The sequence below is a fragment of the Sminthopsis crassicaudata genome, chromosome 2, assembly GCF_048593235.1.
Source record: "Sminthopsis crassicaudata isolate SCR6 chromosome 2, ASM4859323v1, whole genome shotgun sequence".
Lineage (NCBI taxonomy): Eukaryota > Metazoa > Chordata > Mammalia > Dasyuromorphia > Dasyuridae > Sminthopsis > Sminthopsis crassicaudata.
Window position 1 is genome coordinate 185,606,732 of NC_133618.1, and position 23,790 is coordinate 185,630,521.

A 23,790-nucleotide genomic window follows, 5' to 3' on the forward strand; every position below is an offset into this window, starting at 1 on the left:
GGCTTCAGACATATCCAATTAGTCCAAGGGATTCCTGCTGTACATTTTCTACAGAACTAGCTAGGTGATTGCACTTCAGACAGAAAAATCCTTAGCTGGTGTATTTCTTCAAATCTTCTCAAGTTGTACAAGAATGACTCCAGTTCTGCTTCAAATCATGATTTTTTTTTTATCAGAATATGTTCAATCTGATGCGTACATTTGTTCTATTTGTGAGGGAAATCACAAGTGTATGACTTTTGCCAACCTATTCCACCGTTTTCCCAGAATTCTTTCAAATTTTTCTATTTTTAACTCTCTCATGCTCTTTTTATTTTTGCTGTGATTTTTCTCTCCCAATATGATTCATAAGGTAATTTATTATTTGTATTAAACTATACTAATCAATTAATTGACACATTGATTAATTAAAATTGTATTAAAATGTTTTGAAAATAAATTTACTAGAACTTTTTAAAATGTGCAATAATTCTACACATATTTCCACAGTTATCATGCTGCACAAGAAAAATCAGATCAAAAAAGAAAAAAAAATGAAAAAGAAAACACAATGCAACAAAAAATAGCAAAAAAAAAAATATTTTGTGATTCACACTCAGTTCCCACAATTTATTAATGCAGATGGCTCTCTTCATTACAAGAACATTGAAACTGACCTGAATCACATTGTTATTGAAAAGAGTCACATTCATTATCATTAATCATCATATAATTTTGTTGTTGTTGTCACAATATTGTCCTGATTCTACTCACTTCACTCAGTATCAGTTCATGTAATTCTCTCCAAGACTTTCTGAAATCATCCTGCTGATTATTTCTTATAGAACAATAATATTTCCATAATATTCACATACTACAACTTGTTTTACCACTCTTCAGTTAATGGGCATCCACTTAGTTTCCAGTTCCTTGCCACTACAAAAAAGGCTGCTGCAAATATTTTTTGCACATGGGCCTTCCACTCCTGCATTTCTGGTACAAATCCTATATGGTCATATAGTATTATTCTGGTGATAAATTTCTGTATCTCTTTGACTATATTTTATTTTAAAATTTTGCATCTGTAATTATTGGAATTGGAATCTGGAAATTGGTAAATAATTTTCTTTCTTTGTTTTGGTCCTTTTTGCTTTGAGTACTGGACCCATTATGTTTGGTGTCTTGCTATCAATGCTGAGATGTCTTAACTTGGTTTTCCTATTGTGGCCTGGTTTCCGAGTCTGGTAATTTGCTTTGTGTGCTTGGACTTGAGGTGATTTTTCTCATCTGCTCTGCTTCTGTTTTACTGAGCAAGGACTAAGGGTCTCAGATTTGGCTTTGTAACTTTACTGCTCATCATATTATAGTGTACATAATATCAGCTTATTAAATATTTGTTTAGTTGAAATAACTAAATTCATATTTAGTGTTTTATATGGAAAAATGTAAACGTTGAAGTTTTCTCACTTTAAGTAGAATATGTAGTTTCCATAAGGGAAATATGGGACAAAATTATTTATGAACTTTCAAAGCTAGCATTGGATAGTTTTCAGGACAAAAGAATAATGAAGATTAAAGATGTAATGACTGAAATGATAGAAGATACACTGTTGTAATGATTATCTGAAATATCCTATCTTCTTTTCACAACACTGAACAGTAGAAGAGACCTTAGGGTTCTAGTCTAACTCACTCCTTCCTTTGATAGTAAGGAATTTGGGAACCAAAAAGGGAAAATTACCCAATCCAATTCATATTATCCAAAAAGGTTTCAAATAAATCAGTGGGTTAATATATGTTTAATAATTTTCTATTATATTATGAAGTATAATAAACCCTAAGAATAAAGAAAAATTAAAAAGCCAGCTTTGATCTCAAGGAACTTATAGTATAATGGAAGACACAACATAGGACAAATAAATGTGAATATGTGTTTATGCATACAGATACACAATACCCATATATTTCACATATGATGTGGGTATATAGGAATACATATGCCTTGATATAGAGATTTATATGGATACATGTGTATATTTGTATGTGTATAATAAAATCAAAGGAAAGATACTAGAATTAAGAGAAAATGAGAATGGTTTCCTGTAGAAGGTGATATTTCAGCTAGCCCTTGAGGGAAGTCAAGAGGTAAACCTAAGAAGGTAAATCTTTCATGGCTTGAGGAGCAGTCAATGAAAACACTCATTCAGAAGATGGAGGAATTTTATTCAAACATCAAGGATGACAGTGTCATTTGTTTATAGAGTATATAGAGAGTGGATGTGTAAAAAGTGTGCATGTGTGTGTGTGTATGTGTGTGTGTGTGTGTGTGTGTGTGTGTGTGTGAAAAAGAGAGAAAGAGACAGAGAGAGACAAAGAGACAGGAGAGAAAGCGAAAAAGAGATTAAGCATGAAAGAATTTAGGTCCCTGAGATTTTTACACCTGATCAGTTCTCCTGCCTTTGGAGTCAAATATATATGGCATTGCTTCTGTATTGTATTATATTTTATTATTCCAATTGTTGATCCATGTGCTTTGCTCATAATATAGTCTTTCAAAACAATTACTTGAGAAAATGTATTTGAAGCAACATGGTATAATAGAAAGAACAGTGGATAAGCAGAAGAGATGGTTAAACATTAGTCAGGTAAAACAAAATTAGAAATATTAATATGGAAGAATGGAAAGGAAAGAAGAAAGTCAGATTAAAATAAATTATATAAACTTTCCTAAGTTCAAAACTTTTAAGGGATCCCTCACAAAGAATAATATAATTATGTGATGAATATATATGTATCCATGTAACCTATACAATTGTATACATGTGTATACATTTGCTAATAAAAATGAGTAGAGTAAATTGAGTCAATGAATTAATTACCCATACCCCCCAACTTAAAGTGATTAAAGAAAATTTTCTATCCTTTGATACTTTGATCAGGTGAGAACATCTTAGTTGACATAGAAGATTCCAAGGCCACTTTCCACTGTTTCCTGGAATACTGTTAATTGTCTTGATGTTAATCATGCCATTGACATTCAATCACTATGAAAGAGAGTGAGCTTATCAATCTGCCTAAAAATTCCAATTCAGGTACAATTCATTGTTTACTCTGTCATATCATTAATTCTCTTTGAAAATGAAGAATTAACAATACTTTCCATTGAGTCTTCCTACATTTGGTGAAAAGTGTGTTTTAGGACTTTCAGGGGTGGAGCCAAGATGGCAGAGTGAACCCAAAAAACTGATAGTTTTCTTCAAAAACCACATTAAAATTAATCTCTGACAGAATCTGACAAAATGAAATGACTCTCCAGCTCAAGACAGACTGGAACAACTTCAAGAAAGGTCAGTCTCATAGCAGTAAAAAGTGTATTCAGCTTAGGTCAGATAGATTTTGGGAAAGCTTTAGAGACTTTCACAGCAAATCAACAACTAAGGCCATGTCATGGCTCAGCAAAGGGACAAATCAATGCTGCTCAGAGCTGCACAGGAAACTTGAGAAAGAGCCCCATTTACCTGAGAAGCAGAGATCAACCATAAAAGAAAAAAAAAAAAAAAGAAGAAGAAATACTAAAAGAAAAGGAAGGAAAAAGAGTAAAAGCCAGAAAATAATCTTGACCATAGAAATCTACTATGATGACAGAATAGACCAAAGCAAAAAAATCAAAGGAGGACAAAGCATCCACAGAAGAAATCTCAAACACAGATATGAATTGGTCTCAAGCCCAATGAAGCTTCTTGAAAGGGCTCATAAAAGACATTAAAAGGCAAATAAGAGAGGTAGAAGAAAAAATGAGAAAGGAAACATGAAGAATGCAAGATAGAGGCAACAGTTTGCAAAAGGAAGGAAAAAAATTGTCTGAAGAAAACAACTTCTTTTTAAGAAATAGAATAAACCAAATGGAGAAAGATACAAAAGATAATTGAAGTAAATCATACCAAAATCTAGAACAGGGCAAATGGAAGCTAATGACTTTGTGAGACAACAAAAATCAGTCAGACAAACTAAAAAGAATGAAAAGATGGAAGAAACTAAGGAGGTTAATAGGATCCTAGAAAATCTAGATAAGAAGACCTCTGCAGAAAATTGAAGATAGAAAAGAATACAAATTTTTCTCAGCAGTATACGGCACCTTCAAAAAAATAGTCATTAAAAACATTAAAAATCCACAATTAAATACTAATTAAAATTTTTGAACCTCAGAGGAGAAATTAATAAAGTTGAAAATAAGAAAATTATTGAAATAAATAAAACTAAAAATTGGTTTTATGGAAAAATCGACAAAATGGATAAAGTATTGGCTAATTTGATTAGAAAAAAGGAAAAAAAACAAACAAACAAATCACCAGCATCAAAAATGAAAAGATTGAATTTACTAACAATAAAAAAAGAAATTAAAGCTATTAGTAGGGGTTATTTTACCCAACTACATGACAAGTCTGAGAATTGAATGAATTGGATAAATATTTACAAATAATATAAGTTGCTCAGATTAACTGAAAAGGAAATAAATTACTTAAATTTAATTTTAGAAATATAAATTAAACAAGCTACCAATGAATTCTTTAAGAAAAAATCTCCAGCGCTAGATGGAATTATAAGTGAATACTACCAAACATTAAAAGAATAATTCATTCCAATACTATGTAAACTATTTGGAAAACAGGTAAAGGAGTGCTGCCAAATTCTTTCTATGACACAAATATGGCACTAGTAGCTAAACCAGGAAGAACCAAAACAGATAAACAAAATTACAGACCAATTTCCCTAATGCATATTGATGCAAACTTTTTATATAAAATATTAGCAAAGAGATTACAGCAATTTATCAGAAGGATAATACACTATTACCAAGTGGAATTTATAACAGTAATTCATGGCTGGTTCAATGTCAGGAAAATCGACCATATCAATAACAAAACCAACAGAAATCATATGATAATTTCAATAGATGCAGAAAAAGCTTTTGACCCATTCCTATTAAAATACTAGAGAGCACATGTATAAAGAGAGGAACTTTACTTAAAATAATAAGCAGTATCTATTTAAAATCAACAGCAAGCATTATTTGTAATGGATAAAATTGGACACATTCCCAATAAGATCAGGGATGAAATAAGGATGCTCGTTATCACCACTATTATTCAATTTGGTGAATAAAATAGAAATGGCTTTAGCAACAAGAAAAAGAAATTAAATTAATTGGAATAATCCATCAGGATATGAAATTTCAGTCTTTGTAGATGATATGATGATAAAAAATACCAGAAAATCATCCAATAACATACTAGAAACAATTCACAGCTTTAGCAAAGTTGCAAGATATATAAAAAAAACTATACGAATCATCACAATTTCTTTATATTAATTATAAATCTCATCAGCAAGAGATAAAAGAGGAATTAAAATTACTGTGGACAAAATAAAGTACTTGGGAGTCAACCTGCCAAGTTAAACCCAAGAACTTTATGAACACTATCACTAAACACTTCTCACACAAAGTCAGATCTAAACAACTGGAGAATAGCAATTTATCAAGTGCAGAATGAGCTAATATAATTTAAAATTACAATTCTGCTTAAATTGGGCTACTTGTTAATTGACATAACAAATAAACTACCAAAATTATGTTATAAACTGGAAAAAAAAACTAAGAAAATTCATCTGGAAGAACAAAAGGTCAAAAATATGAAAGGAAAAAAGACAAAGGATAGCGATTTAGCAGTATCAAATTTAAAACTATATTATAAAGCAGATGTCATCAAAACCATTTGGTACTAAGCTAAAAACAGAGAGTAATGGCTCAGTGGCATAGACTGGATATGCATGACACAATAATCAAAATTTATAGTCATCCAGTATTTGAAACAAAACCCAAACTCTAGCTTCTGGAATAAGAATTCAGTATTTGACAAAAATTATTGGGAAAATTGAAAATAATATATCAGAAATTCAGCATAGATCTACATCTCATACCCCTTAACAAGAAAAGGTGTAAATGAGTGCATGATTTGGGTATTAATATATTACTATAAAAATTATGAGAGCAAGGGGAATTTTACTCATTAGATCTTTGGAAAAAGGAGGAATTTATGAGTAAAGAATTAAAGAATATTATGAAAGGCAAAATGGACAACTTTGATTACAATAAATAAAACCAACATAGCCAAGATTAAAAGGGAAGTACAAAGCTGGAAAAAAATTACAACCAGTGTTTCTGATAAAGATCTCATTTATAAAATATATAATAAATCATGTCAAATGTATAAGACTAAAAGTCATTTGTGCATTGATAAATAGTCAAAGCATCTGAACGACAACTTTCAGAAGATGAAATCAAAACCATGTATAGTTATATTAAAAAATGCTATAAATCAATATTGATTATAATGCAAATTAAAACAACTCAGATTCTACCTTACATCTCACATATTGGCTAAGATAACAGGAAAAGACAAGGATAAATGTTAGATGGGATGTGAGAAACTTGGAACACTAATGCACTCTTGGTGGAGTTGTGAAATGATCTAACCATTCTGGAGAGCAATCTAAAACTGTGTCCAGAGAGCTATAAGACTGTGACCTTTTGATCAAAAAGTTGCATTTACTGGATTTGTATCCCAAAAAAATCATAAAGGAGGAAAAGCATCCACTTGTGTAAAAATGTCTGTGGCAACTCTTTTTGTAGTAGCAAAGAAATTGGAATATAAGTAGGTGTCTATCAATTGGGGTAATGAATAAAAGAGTGATGGAATATTATTGTTCTATAAAAATATGAACAAGCTTATTTTAGAAAGGTTTGGAAAGATTTTCATAAACTTATGCTGAGCAGACAAATACAACTTGGAATACATTATACATAATAATAGCAATAATATGCAGTGATCAATTATGAAAGATTTTTTTTCCAGGTGCTCAGTTCCAAAGCAATCCTAACAAATTTGGAGAGAAAATGTTATCTGCATCCAGAAAATTAACTAAGGAAACTGAATGTAAATCAACACATGCTATGTTCGCTTCTTTGTGGTTTTTTTTTTTCTCTCTCCCATAGTCTTTTCCTTATGATCTGATTTTTCTCTCTCAATATGATTCATAATGTAATGTTTTTTAAAATTAAGTAGATTTAGTAGAAAAATAAAGGGAATTATGTCACAGACTTTAGTGAGGAGAGGTTTTATAACAAGTGTTCTTACTGTACCATTTTGGTAGATTCTTCTAATTAAAAGGAAATTAAGGGTAACAATAATTTGTATCAAATAGGTATTATGAGGAGGGTATATCAGTATGAATATCTAACTATAAAATATGAAAGACAATGCTAATTCTTCAATGTTTCCCCCCAAAAATATAAATAAATGATGTAATACCTCTTTGTAGGGACTCAACTCTCCCATAAAAGTTAGGTTTGGGAATAAGGCTAAAACATTTCTACAAATTAATATTATCTTATATACTATTTTAAAATATCTCCAGTTTGAAATACTAAAAATGTTATTTCAACTATGGAATGTTATAATGAATACAAGGCTTCCTCATACTTCACTCTATAAGAACAGCAAATAAAAGAGTTGATAGTGGTAGTGTGAGTTTCAAAATTAGCAATTTAAGAGATGCAGAAATTAAAGAAGAAATTATGGTTAGATAGAGACTTTATATTGGCAGTTATTGCAGCATATAAGTAGTAAAGTGTGGGGATTAATGTAACATGATAAAAGTTAGTAGTCTTTCTGAAGTGTATAATTTTGGAAAATATTTTAATCTGATTTTATATTTATTAAACACTTAATGTATAAAAATAATATGCTTAGTGCTAGAGGAGCTGTAAAACAGGGCATTATATATTTTAAACATTTATTTTAAAGGCTTAATTGGATGATGTTTAATAGAACTGTGAGAGAAGTTTTCTACATTAGAAATCTTTGAGGCAAAGAACCATAGAATAATAAAAATCAAAGTTGGTCCCCTTTAACTCTCTTACTAAAAGAATATAAAGATAGAGGTCAGTGGGATTTAGAGCTATGAGGGATCACATCCTTTAATTTGTTGTTAATCAATCAATATGAAAGTTGTAGTCATTTTAAAGTGAGAATAGTGTAAAGTAATGTAGATAAAGAATTTTTAATTGAAGTATAACAAACTTATAATATAATATAATATAATTATATATATACATATACATATATATGTATGTATGTAGAGGGGAACTATGAAAAGTTGTACTTGAATTTAGGCCAGCATTGTACTTATAGTTAAGTATCTACTCAATGTGAGATAATGGTTCTCTATGTAATATAATGGTTGCACATGCTCAGTGTGCTGCAGTGATGTAATGGTACTGAGGTATTTAAGAGAGTCTCAGATACAGAAAGCTCTCTCAGCCACAGACACAGAGAAGATTGCAGGTCCAGACTTCAGATGGCAGATTCCATCTTTGAACTGCCTCATGGTTTCTGCCCTGCTTCTTTCACTTCTCGACCTAAAGGTCAAGGATTGGGGCTGATCCTGAGGTCTTCCACAGAACTAGCTCGGACATTACATTTTGGCACCACTTTACACATGTATATATAATAATCATGAGATTACATAACTAATAAGGTTTTTTAAAAGAATAAGAATATATATATATATATATATATATATATATATATATATATATATATATATATATATATATATATTAGATGATCTCAAGGTCAAAAGCTTCAATTATGAACACTCAAACCATTACTGACTCATTACATTATTAGTTCATTCTCTTACTGTGTTCAGCAAAAATCTTATGAGTGTATTCTGATATTTCCATATAAATAACTAATGATACATTTTTGTTAATGAATTAATTGGTATGAGATTTCATTTAGTTTATAAAATTCAGAGAAATGTATTATTTTTCATAAGTTTTTTTTTTTCCTCTCAGCCTAAAATCCTAAAATCATAGGCTTATGTAGCTAATTTGTCAACAGTATTGATTAATACAGAAACATAGAGAATTACAACATCTTATCATCTATTAGAAAGGACAAACTCAGAGTCTTCTTTCACTAATATCTGCAATTGTGGAATCTTCTCCAAAACCAGAACCAAAGTGTACTAGTTCATTTCTCTGAGGATCCCAGTTAGAGACACAAAGTTCCTTAAGAACTGTGAAGAAGTCACTTTATACTCTTTGAAAGATGACATTTAGCACTCCAAGTCTCTCCTAGACTTTTTGTCATTGACAGTTAACTCTTTTAGTCTCCTCAGAAAAGTCTTTATCTTAGGCTTCTTTCAGGATTCACAAAAACTCACTAAAATGACTAACTTATTCTTCAAGATCTTATTTCTCTGGGAAAGGGTATTTAAATTGGATGACAATAGTTAAGAAAGAAAAGTCTATAGTGGAAGTAAGGTGGCAAAGCTTTAATGAAAGACGAATGAATAGAAGATAGTGAAACCTTAAATATGGAGAAAATATAGTGTCTTCATGGAAACACTTTTTATTTCCTTCTGTAAAACAGAAAAAGTGAAAAGGTATAAACTGGGAGGAAAGAAGAATTGAGAGAAAATTGACCCAAAGAAAAGATAAGGGAATCTTTATGAATCTGGAGAAGAAAAGTATAAATGAAATTATACAGCAATATTTGATAACTCCCACAAAAATCTTCTGAGATGCTTATGAATAAGGTACTAATAAGGCTCCATGTTTTCTATCACAAAGGATAGTAGAGTAATTTCAAAGGCCGAATTTCACTTTCTATAACTCTAAAATGGGACAGTCATCTTAGAGCACTGCCATAAAACTTTGGAATAAAAATGAACTTTTATAGTTGGTTCTCCAATCCTTATCTTTTCCATGCAGTTCAGGGCCTTCATTTTGTAGCTTGTGGAAAGGCATTCAAATGATTTTTCTTTATTCTCTTAGAGACTTGGTGTGTGTTTCTAGTTTAGACCCTTTATCTATCATGCTTTTTGGATGATTTGTGCTATGACACTCATGCCACGCATCAAATCTAGCCATCTCCAATTTACAATTGTTCAGATGGCTAGATTTTGATATAAGAACTATATATGCTTTATTGCACTAGTGAATTAAAACAAATATCCTTGAAACTTGGCTGAGTTTTTGACAGCCTGTCATCAATTTATAGCACTGTTCAATCCCAGAGGAAAAAGATCTCTGAGCTGTGGAGTGTCATTCAAATATTTCACTGGACATTTTGGACTAATTCCATTTTAGAGGGAAATGTGTTAAAGCATTTCAGGATAGAGTGCTGCATTGCAATAGAGTGGCTTACCTGTTAAGATAATTTCTTATATTATTTTGCTTTCTTAATTAAGTAAAAATGTGCTTTTCCATTAATGCACAGGCTTTTGTAAAATAACCAAAATGCAATAGAATTTTACAAGAGCCCTTATCCATATCTATGTATTTCATCCATTTTTAGGGTTTGACATATCACAAGAAGAGTGCTAATTAACATATTCTTCTTGAAATAGGGAATGTTTTTAAAGTCTCAGTATGATATTCCTTAATAAAATAGGAAAGATGGCTTGATATGTTCATCTTTAAATGAAGCATCATAATGTCTATCCCAATCACCTTATTAATTAATTCAATGAAAATTTATTTTAGCCTGTATTCTCATAAATACTTTTTTATTTTCTGGAAATATACAGACAAAATGATTTTTAAAAAAGTCTCTACCATTAATGAGTTTGAATTCTGTTTGAAAAATACTATAGATTTTCAAAGAATTAAGGACACTAATATCAAGAGGGAGGAACTGCTATCAGTGATGGGGGATTTGTGAATGTTTTCCAAAAGGGATGGGACCTGAACTGAGATGGAAGAATTTGTGGATTCTAAGAAACAGAAATCATAAGGGAAAGCATTACAAACACAGGTGATAATCTACATATAGAGACTAGAAGATGGAGAGGTAAGTAATTGAAACAGCGAATATAAACAACCCACTTTGTCAGGAATGTGTAATGCATGAATGAGAACACTGAGAAATAATTGGAAAAATACCTACTACCAGAATTTACATGCTAAGATGAGGAATTTAAATTGTTATACAACCAAGATCCATAAAGAGGAGATTAAGGATGTAAGACTTATTTTTTTAATTGACTTTTATTTCTTTCTTTATTTTATTTATTATTTTTTCACAGTATATATGCATGAGTAATTTTTTTATAATATTATCCCTTGTATTCATTTTTCCAAATTATCCCTCTACTCCCTCCCCTTGATGACAGGCAATCCCATACATTTTACATGTCTTACAATATAACCTAGATACAATATATATGTGTAAATCCAATTTTCTTGTTGCACATTAAGTGTTAGATACCAAATGTATAAGTAACCTGGGTAGATAGACAGTAGTGTTAATAATTTACATTCACTTCCCAGTGTTCCTTCTCTGGGTATAGTTGTTTCTGTCCATCATTGATCAATTGGAAGTGAGTTGGATCTTCTTTATATTGAAGATATCCACTTCCATCAGAATACATCTTATACAACATTGAAGTGTACAGCGATCTTCTGGTTCTATTCATTTTACTCAGCATCAGTTGATGTAAGTCTCTCCAAGCATCTCTGTATTCCTCCTCCTGCTGGTCATTTCTTACAGAGCAATAATATTCCATAGCATTCATATACCATAATTTACCCAACCATTCTCTAATTGATGGACATCCATTCATCTTCCAGTTTCTAGCCACTAGGAAAAGAGCTGCCACAAACATTTTGGCACATACAGGTCCCTTTCCCCTCTTTAGTATTTCTTTGGGATATAATCCCAATAGCAGCAATGCTGGATCAAAGGGTATGCACAGTTTGATAACTTTTTGGGCATAGTTCCAAATTGTTCTCCAGAATGGCTCGATTCTTTCACAACTCCACCAACAATGTATTAGTGTCCCAGTTTTCCCACATCCCCTCCAACATTCATCATTATTTGTTCCTATCATCTTAGCAAATCTGACAGGTGTGTAGTGGTATCTCAGAGTTGTCTTAATTTGCATTTCTCTGATCAGTAGTGATTTGGAACACTCATATGAGTGGATATAATTTCAATTTCATCATCTGAGAATTGTCTGTTCATATCCTTTGACCATTTATCAATTGGAAAATGGTTTGGTTTCTTATAAATTAGGGTCAGTTCTCTATATATTTTGGAAATGAGACCTTTATCAGAACCTTTAACTTTAAAAGTATTTTCCCAATTTATTACTTCCCTTCTAATCTTGTTTGCATTGGTATTGTTTTTACAGAAACTTTTTAGTTTGATGTAATCAAAATCTTTTATTTTGTGATCAATAATGATCTCTAGTTCTCCTCTGGTCATAAATTCCTTCCTCCTCCACAAGTCTGAGAGGTAGACTATTCTCTGTTCCTCTAATCTATTTATTATCTCATTCTTTATGCCTAAGCCATGGACCTATTTTGATCTTATCTTGGTATATGGTGTTAAGTGTGGATCCAAGACTTATTCTTTAAGAACATGAAAGTTCTTCTAAAGGAGTAAAGGAGCCATATGTACCTCAAATATTTGAATAAGATTTTTATAATAGCAAATAATTCATGAAAACAAAGGGTGTGCTCATCAGTTTGTGGAAATGGAAAAAAAAATTATGACATCTACATAATTATTGTTCCATAAGTAATGATGAAAGGAAAACTGTGCAATCTCTGAAGCCTTTTTGGAAATGATGAAGAGTAAAATGAATGAAACAAAAAAGAACAATTTATATAATAACAAATAAACTGTGACAATCTGTAGAATTTTCCTCAATGAAGTGATTAATTGTAATTCCAGAAGACTGATGATGAAGTGTGCTCTCCTGACAGATGATCAGCTCAGGGTGTGGAATATGACTGATTTTGGATACAGTTAATATGGCATTTTTTTTACTTGACTATACATATTTTTACAAGGCATTGGTATTTCCTTTTGAATTTATTTTCACAACAATAGGAAGAATAGAGAGAGAAGATTGGTTTTTACTTAATTAAAAATAAATTTTAAAATTTGTTTTTCTTTCTTTTGCCTTTTATTTTAAAATACTTTTTATTTCTTGAAATATATAGTTTTCAACATTTACTCTTGGAAAACCTAATGCTATATATTTTTCTACCTCTCACTCCAACTGACACCTGCCCTAGACAGAAAGAAGTCAAATAGAGTTAAATATTTGCAATATTTCAACATTTATAATGTGGCACAAGAAAAATCAAATCAAAAAAGTAAAACAAGAGGGGAAAAAAGCAAGTAAACAACAATATCAACAATAAAGATGAAAATATTATGTCATGGTTCACAATCAGTCCCATGGTCTTCTTTCTCAAAACAAATGACTCTCTCCATTACAAGTCTATTGGAATTGGCTTGAATCATCTCATTGTTGAAAACAGCCAAGTCTATAGTCACATAATCTTGTTGTTGCTCTGTATTATGTTCTCTTGGTTCTTCTCACTTCAATTAGCATCAGTTGAAAGTTTCTCCAGGATTTTCTCAAATATCTTGTTGATCAATTTATTTAGAACAAATAAATGGCAGGTAGTCCAATACATATGAAATATGTTAAATATATCTCAAATCTAATATATGTATCCATAGTTATAAAATTATTTTGCTGCACAAGAAAAATTGGATCTAAAAAAAAATCTAAGAAGGAAAACAAAAATGCAATCAAACAATAACAGAAGGAATGAAAATGCTATGCTGTAGAATACATTCAGTTCCCATAGTCCTGTCTCTCTGGGTGTAAATGGCTCTCTTCATTACCGAACAATTAGAACTGGTTTGAATCCTCTCATTGTTAAAAACAGCCATGTCCATGAAAATTGATCATCATATAGTCTTGTTGCTGTGTATAATGTTTTCCTGGTTCTCTTCTTTTCATTTTGCATCAGTTCTTGTAAGTCTCTCCAGGCTTCCCTGAAATCATCCTGTTTGTCATTTCTTACAAAGTAATAATATTCCATAACATTCATATATCATAATTTATTTAGCCATTCTCCAATTGATGGCCATCCATTCAGTTTCCAGTTTCTAGCCACTACAAAAAAGGCTATCCCAAACATTTGTGCACATGGTCCCTTTCCCTTTTTTAAGATCTCTTTGGGATATAAGCCCAGTAATAACACTCCTGGGACAAAAGGTCTGCACAGTTTGATAACTTTTTGAACATAATTCCAAATTTCTCACCAGAATGTTTGGATCTGTACACAGTTCCATCAACAAAGTATCAGTGTCCCAGTTTTCCCACATCCCCTCCAATATTCATCATCATTTTTCCCTATCATTTTATCCAATCTGAGAGGTATGTAGTAGTATCTCAGAATTGTCTTAATTTGCATTTTTTGGATCAATAGTGATTTGGAGCACCTTTTCATGTGGCTAACCAATAGTTTCATTTTCTTTGTCTGAAAATTGTTTGTTCATATCATTTGACCATTAATCAATTGGAAAATGGCTTGATTTCTTATAAATCTGAGTCCATTCTCTCTATATTTTAGAAATAAGGCCTTTATCAGAACCTTTTAATGTAAAACTTTTCCCAGTTTATTGTTTCCCTTCTAATCTTGTCTACATTAGTCTATATAATACTTAATATAATCAAAAATTTAACTTAATATAATCAAAGTATGTATTGTATGATCAATAATGATATCTAGTTCTTCTTTGGTCATAAATTCCTTCTTCCTCTACAGGTCTGAGAGGTAAATTATCCTATGTTCTAAATTATTTGATAATATCATTCTTTATATATAGATCATGAATCATTTTTGACCTCATCTTGCTATACAGCATTAAGTGAGGGTCAGTGCCTGCTTTCTGCCATACTAGTTTCTAATTTTCCCAGCAGTTTTTTTTTTCCCCAAATAGTGAATTCTTATCCCAAAAGCTGGGGTCTTTGGGTTTGTCAAACACTAGATTGCAATAGCTATTGGCTATTTTGTCCATTGAACCTAACCTACTCTACTGATCAACTTCTCTATTTTTTAGCCAGTACCAAATGGTTTTGATGACTGTTGCTTCATTATATAGTTTTACATCTGGTACAACTATGTGTTGTGCTACTGGAAACTGTTGGAATACACAGGAGCCACCTGACAATGGCTATTGGAGATCCAACCCAGACATGCAGAATAGATCTCCTCAAGGGAGAGGATGATACAAGGAGAGTGAGAGGCCAGTGTATTGTTTGGGCTCTCTCCTCTCCCCTCTGCCACCAATGTATCTTGTGCTCAGTCCGCTACAACTATGTCAGCAAAGGCTATCTTGCAACTCATTCAGGGGTATTACAATTCACAGGTGTGGAAGCTCTTGACTTGCCCCTTACAATTCCCCATTTTTTTTTCTGTTATTTTCCCCCTAAAGCATGGTCCACACACTGAGGAATGCAAACTGCACTATCACTTCTGGATAGTTATAGCAGGTGTTGATATTATCATGGAGGCAAACTTTCTTTTTTTCTTCTTTTTTTTAATTAAATAGTTTTTATTTAACAGATATTTGCATGGGTAATTTTACAACATTGACAATTGCCACAAGATTTGTTCCAATTTTTCTCTTTTCCCCTCCTCACTCCCACCCCACCCAGATGGCAGGTCAAGCAATACATGTTAAATATGTTAGAGTATAAATTAAATACAATATATGTATATGTGACCAAACAGTTGTTTTGCTGAACAAAAAGAATTGGACTTTGAAATAGTGTACATTTAGCCTGTGAAGAAAATCCAAAATTCAGGCAGACAAAATTAGAGGGATTGGAAATTCTATGTAGTGGTTCATAGTCATCTCCCAGAGTTCTTTCGCTAGGTGTAGCTGGTTCAGCTCTATTGGAACTGATGTGGTTCATCTCATTGTTGGAGAGGGCCACGTCTATCAGAATTGATCATCATACAGTACTGTTGTTGAAGTATATAATGATCTTCTGGTCCTGCTAATTTCACTCAGCATCAGTTCATGTAAGTCTCTCCAGGCCTTTCTGAAATCATCCTGTTGGTCATTTCCTATAGAAAAATAATATTCCATAATATTCATATACCACAATTTATTCAGCCAATTTCCAATCGATAGGCATCCACGAACTTTCCAGTTTCTGGCCACCACAAAGAGGGCTGCCACAAACATTCTTGCACATACAAGTCCCTTTCCCTTCTTTAAGATCTCTTTGGGATACAAATCTAGGAGCAACACTGCTGGATCAAAGGGTATGCACAGTTGGATAACATTTTTGAGAATAGTTCCAAATTGCTCTCCAGAATGGCTGGATGTATTCGCAGTTCAACCAACAATGTATCAGTGTCCCTGTTTTCCCACATCCCCTCCAACATTCTGCATTGTCTTTCCCTGTCATTCTAGATAATGCAACAGGTATGTAGTGGTATCTCAGAGTTGTGTTAATTTGCATTTCTCTGATTATTAATGATTTGGAGCATCTTTTCATATGACTAGAAATAGTTTCAAATCCTTAATCTGAGAATTTTATGTTCATATCTTTTGACCATTTATCAACTGGATAATGGCTTGATTTCTTATATATTAGAGTCAATTCCCTATATATTTAGGAAATCAGGCCTTTAGCTGAACCTTTGACTGTAAAAATGTTTTCCCAGTTTATTGTTTCCCTTCTAATCTTATCTGCATTGATTTTGTTTGTACAAAACTTTTCAATTTGATATAATCAAAGCTTTCTATTTTGTGATCAATAATGACTCTAGTTCTTCTTTGGTCATGAATTCATTCCATTTCCACAGGTCTGAGAGGTAAACGATCCTATGTTCCTCTGATTTATTTATAGTCTCATTCTTAATTCCTAGGTCATGAACTCATTTTGACCTGACCTTGGTGTATAGTGTTAAGTTTGGATCAATGCCTAGTTTCTGCCATATTAATTTCCAATTTTCCCAACAATGTTTGTCACACATTGAGTTCTTATCCCAAAGGCTGGGGTCCTTGGGCTTGTCAAACACTAGGTTGTTAGAGTTATTAATTATTTTGTCCTTTGGACTTAACCTATTCCACTGATTAACTAGTCTATTTCTTTTTTTTTCCTTTTTTTATTATTTTTATAACTATAAAATTTTTTTTGACAATACATAGGCATAGGTAATTTGTACTCCCTTCTGTTCCAAATTTTTCCCCTCCTTCCCTCCTCCCCCTCCCCTAGATGGCAGGCATTCCCATACATCTTAAATATGTTATAGTATATCCTAGGTACAATATATATGTGCAGAACCGAATTTCGTTGTTGTTGTTGCAAAGGAATAATTTGATTCAGAAGGTAAAAATAATCTGGGGAGAAAAACAAAAATGCTAACAGTTTACACTCATTTCCCAGTGTTCCTTTTCTGAGTGTAGCTGATTCTGTCCATTACTGATCAATTGGAATTAGATTAGCTCTTCTCTATGTTGGAGATATCCACTTCCATCAGAATACATCCTCATACAGTATCATTGTTGAAGTGTACAATGATCTCCTAGTTCTACTTGTTTCTTTTATTTTTTAATTTTATAATTATAATTTTTGACAGTATATATGTATGAGTAATTTTATACCATTATCCCTTGTATTCATTTTTTCCAAATCATCCCCTTCTTCTCTCTATTCCCTCCCCCCGAAGACAAGCAATCCCATACATTTTACATGTGTTACAGTATAACCTAGATACAATATATATGTGTAAATCCAATTTTCTTGTTGCACATTAAGTATTAGATTCCAAATGTATAAGTAACCTGGGTAGATAGACAGTAGTGTTAATAATTTACATTCACTTCCCAGTGTTCCTTCTCTGGGTATAGTTGTTTCTGTCCATCATTGATCAATTGGAAGTGAGTTGGATCTTCTTTATATTGAAGATATCCACTTCCATCAGAATACATCTTATACAACATTGAAGTGTACAGCGATCTTCTGGTTCTATTCATTTTACTCAGCATCAGTTGATGTAAGTCTCTCCAAGCCTCTCTGTGTTCAATAATATTCCATAAGAATGAGTCTATTTCTTAGCCAATACCAAATGGTTTTGGTAACTGCTGTTTATAATATAATTTTAGATCTGGTACAGCTAGGCCACTTTCATTTGATTTTTTTTTTCATTAATTCCTTTCAAATTCTTGACCTTTTATTTTTCCATATGAACTTTGTTGTTATTTTTTCTAGGCCATTAAAATATTTTTTGGGAGTATGATTGGTATAGCACTAAATAAATAGATTAGTTTAGGTAGTATTGTCATCTTTATTGTATTTGCTCGCCCTATCCAAGAGTATTTAATATTTTTCCAATTGGTTAGATCAGACTTAATTTGTGTGGAAAGAGTTTTTTTAGTTTTGCTCAAATAGCTTCTGATTTTCCCTTGGCAGATAGATTCCTAAATATTTTATACTATCAGTAGTTACTTTAAATGGAATTTCTCTCGTTTCTTTCATTCGTTAAAATGAGATTATGTAGTTTCCAATTACTTTTTGATCTATTTACCCCTAACTTTTTTGTGAATGTAGTTTTATCACATCATGATCTGGAAAGAAAGCCTTTACTATTTCTGCCTTCCTGAATTTAATTTTGAGATCTTTATGCCCTAATATATGGTCAATTTTTGTATAGATTCAATGAATTGCTGAGAAGAAAGTACACTCCTTTCTGTTACCATTCAGTTTTCTCCAAAGATCTATCATACCTAATTTTCCTAATATTTTATTTACCAATTTAATTTCTTTCTTATTTGTTTTGTGGTTTGATGTATCTAATTCTGAGAGTGCAAGGTTGAGATTGCCCACTATTATAATTATAGTTTTGCTGTCTATTTCTTGTTTTTTAACTAATTTATACATTTTAATTAATTTTTATAATTATACATTTTTGACAGTATATATGCATGAGTAATTTTTATAACATTATCCCTTGTATTCATTTTTCCAGATTTTGCCCTCCCTCCCTCTACTTCCTCCCCTACATGACAGGTAATCTCATACATTTTACAAGTGTTACAGTATAACCTAGATATAATATGAGTGTGTAAATCCAATTTTCTCGTTGCACATTAAGTAATAGATTCTGAAGGTATAAGTAACCTGGGTAGATAGCCAATAATGCTAATATTTTACATTCAATTCTCAGTGTTCCTTCTCTGGGTGTAGTTGTTTCTGTCCATCATTGATTAGCTGGAAGTGAGTTGGATCTTCTTTATGTTGAAGATATGCACTTACATTAGAATATGTCCTCATACAATATTTTTGTTCAAGTGTATAGTGATCTTCTAGTTTTGCTCATTTCACTCAGCATCAGCTCATGCAAGTCTCTCCAAGCCTTTCGGAATTCTTCCTGCTGGTCATTTCTTTTTTTTTTTTTTTTTTTTTTTTTTTTTTTTTTTGTAATAATATCCCTTGTATTCATTTTTCCAAATTATCCCCCCTCCCTCTACTCCCTCCCCCCAAAAGACAAGCAATCCCATACATTTTACAGGTGTTACAATAAAACCTAGATACAATATATGTGTGTAAATACCAGTCTGCTATCTGCCTCCACTTAATGGGGGAGTTAATCCCATTCACATTTACAGTTAAAATTACTAATTCTGTATTTCCTGCCATCATATTATCTCCAGATTATGCTTTTTTCCCTTAGCCCCACTGAACCCCTTCCCCATTATTTTTTTTTAATTTTTTATTTTATTTTATAATTATAACATTTTTTGACAGTACATATGCATGGGTAATTTTTTACAACATTATCCCTTGCACTTACTTCTATTCAGATTTTTTCCCTTCCTCCCCCAACCCCCTCCCCCAGATGGCAAGCAGACTTATATATGTTAAATATATTACAGTATAATTTAGATACAATATATGTGTGTAGAACCGAATTTTTTGTTGCACAGGAAGAATTGGATTCAGAAGGTAAAAATAACAGTTTACATTCATTTCCCAGTGTTCCTTTTCTGGATGTAGCTGGTTCTGTCCATCATTAATCAATTGGAATTGGATTAGTTCTTCTCTATGTTGAAGAAATCCACTTCCATCAGCATACATCCTCGTACAGTATCATTGTTGAAGTGTATAATGATCTTCTGGTTCTGCTCGTTTCACTCAGCATCAGTTGATGTAAGTCTCTCCAAGCCTCTCTGTATTTCTCCTGTTGGTCATTTCTTATAGAACAATAATATTCCATAACATTCATATACCATAGTTTACCCAACCATTCTCCAATTGATGGACATCCATTCATCTTCCAGCTTCTAGCCACTATGAAAAGGGCTGCCACAAACATTTTGGCACATACAGGACCCTTTCCCTTCTCTAGTAGTTCCTTGGGGTATAAGCCCAGTAGTAGTATGGCTGGGTCAAAGGGTATGCACATTTTGATAACTTTTTGGGCATAATTCCAGATTGCTCTCCAGAATGGTTGGGTTCTTTCACAATTCCACCAACAATGCATCAGTGTCCCAGTTTTCCCACAGCCCCTCCAACATTCATCGTTATTTGTTCCTGTCATCTTAGCCAATCTGACAGGTGTGTAATGATACCTCAGCGTTGTCTTAATTTGCATTTCTCTGATCAATAGTGATTTGGAACACTCTTTCATATGAGTGGAAATAGTTTTGATTTCATCATCTGAAAATTGTCTGTTCATATCCTTTGACCATTTATCAATTGGAGAATGGCTTGATTTCTTATAAATTAAAGTAAATTCTCTGTATATTTTGGAGATGAGGCCTTTATCAGAACCTTTAACTGTAAAAATTTTTTCCCAATTTGTTACTTCCCTTCTAATCTTGTTTGCATTAGTTTTGTTTGTGCAGAAACTTTTTAATTTGGTGTAATCAAAATGTTCTATTTTGTGATCAATAATGGTCTCTAGTTCTCTCTTGGACACAAACTCCTTCCTCCTCCACAAGTCTGAGAGGTAAACCATCCCATGTTCCTCCAATTTATTGATGATTTCGTTCTTTATGCCTAAATCTTGGACCCATTTTGATCTAATCTTAGTATGTGGTGTTAAATGTGGGTCCATGCCTAGTTTCTGCCATACTAATTTCGAGTTTTCCCAGCAGTTTTTGTCAAATAATGAATTCTTTTCCCAAAATTTGGGATCTTTGGGTTTGTCAAAGATTAGATTGCTATTTTTATTCACTATCTTGCCCTGTGAACCTAACCTATGCCACTGATCAACTAGTCTATTTCTTAGCCAATACCAAATGGTTTTGGTGACTGTTGCTTTATAATATAGCTTTAAATCAGGTACACTTAGACCACCTTCCTCTGACTTTTTTTTTCATTAGTTCCCTTGCAATTCTCAACCTTTTATTCTTCCATATGAATTTTGTTGTTATTTTTTCTAGGTCATTAAAATAGTTTCTTGGGAGTCTGATTGGTATAGCACTAAATAAATAGATTAGTTTGGGGAGTATTGTCATCTTTATTATATTCGCTCAGCCTATCCAAGAACACTGAATGTCTTTCCAATTATTTAAATCTGACTTTATTTTTGTGGCAAGTGTTTTGTAATTTTGCTCATATAATTCCTGACTCTCCTTTGGTAGATATATTCCCAAATATTTTATACTATCGACTGTTATTTTGAATGGAATTTCTCTTTGTATCTCTTGCTGTTGGATTGTGTTGGTAATGTATAAAAATCCTGAGGATTTATGTGGATTTATTTTGTATCCTGCGACTTTGCTAAAATTCTGAATTATTTCTAATAGCTTTTTAGCAGAGTCTTTGGGGTTTTCTAAGTATACCATCATGTCATCTGCGAAAAGTGACAATTTGATTTCTTCATTTCCTACTCTAATTCCTTGGATCTCTTTCTCGGCTCTTATTGCCAAGGCTAGAGTTTCTAGTACTGTATTGAATAGTAATGGTGATAGTGGGCAACCTTGTTTCACTCCTGATCTTACAGGGAAAGGTTCTAGTTTATCACCATTACATATGATGTTTACTGAAGGTTTTAAATATATGCTCCTTATTATTTTAAGGAATAGTCCATTTATTCCTATACTCTCAAGCGTTTTTAGTAGGAATGGATGTTGGATTTTATCAAATGCCTTTTCTGCATCTATTGAGATGATCATATGGTTTTTATTAATTTGATTATTAATATGGTCAATTATACTAATAGTTTTCCTAATATTAAACCAGCCCTGCATTCCTGGTATAAATCCCACTTGGTCATAGTGTATTATCCTGGGGATGATTTTCTGAAGTCTATTTGCTAATATCTTATTTAAGATTTTAGCATCAATATTCATTAAGGAAATTGGTCTATAGTTTTCTTTCTCAGTTTTCGATCTACCTGGTTTAGGTATCAGTACCATGTCTGTGTCATAGAAGGAATTTGGTAGGACTCCTTCAATCCCTATTTTTTCAAATAGTTTACATAGCATTGGAGTTAGTTGTTCTTTAAATGTTTGGTAGAATTCACTTGTAAATCCATCTGGTCCTGGGGACTTTTTCTTAGGAAGTTGGTTAATAGCTTGGTCTATTTCTTTTTCTGAGATGGTACTATTTAGACTACTTACTTCTTCCTCTGTTAATCTGGGCAAGCTATATTTTTGAAGGTATTCTTCCATTTCATTTAAGTTATCAAATTTATCGGCATAAAGTTGAGCAAAGTAGCTCCTAACTATTGTTCTAATTTCCTCTTCATTAGTGGTGAGTTCACCCTTTTCATTTTCAAGACTATCAATTTGCTTTTTCTCTTTCCTTTTTTTAATCAGGTTTACTAAGGGTTTGTCTATTTTGTTGGTTTTTTCATAAAACCAACTCTTAGTTTTATTAATTAATTCAATAGTTTTTTTACTTTCAATTTTATTAATCTCACCTTTTATTTTTTGAATTTCAAGTTTTGTGTTTGTCTGGGGGTTTTTAATTTGTTCCTTTTCTAGCAATTTTAGTTGTAAACCCAATTCGTTGGCCCTCTCTTTCTCTATTTTATGCAGGTAGGCCTGTAGAGATATAAAACTTCCCCTAATTACTGCTTTGGCTGTGTCCCACACATTTTGGTATGATGTCTCATTATTGTCATTTTCTTGGGTGAAGTTATTAATTATGTCTATGATTTGCTGTTTTACCCAATCATTCTTTAGTATAAGATTATTTAGTTTCCAATTATTTTTTGGTCTATTTTCCCCTGGCTTTTTATTAAATGTTATTTTGATTGCATTATGGTCTGAAAAGGATGCATTTACTATTTCTGCCTTACTGCATTTGATTTTGAGGTTTTTATGCCCTAGTATATGATCAATTTTTGTATAGGTTCCATGAACTGCTGAGAAGAAAGTATATTCCTTTCTGTCTCCATTTAGCTTTCGCCAAAGATCTATCATATCAAACTTTTCTAGTATTCTATTTACCTCTTTGACTTCTTTCTTATTTATTTTGTCATTTGATTTATCTAATTCTGAGAGTGCAAGGTTGAGATCTCCCGCTATTATAGTTTTGCTATCTATTTCCTCTTGCAGCTCTCTTAATTTCTCTTTTAAGAATTTAGATGCTGCACCACTTGGTGCATACATGTTTAATATTGATACTGCTTCACTATTGATGCTTCCCTTTAGCAGGATATAATGCCCTTCCTTATCTCTTTTAATTAGATCAATTTTTGTTTTTGCTTGATCTGAGATGAGGATGGCTACTCCTGCTTTTTTGGTTTTGCCTGAAGCATAATAGATTCTGCTCCACCCTTTTACTTTTAGTTTGAATGTCTCATCCTGTTTCAGGTGTGTTTCCTGTAAACAACATATAGTGGGATTCTGACTTTTAATCCAGTCTGCTAACTGCTTCCTCTTTATTAGGCAGTTT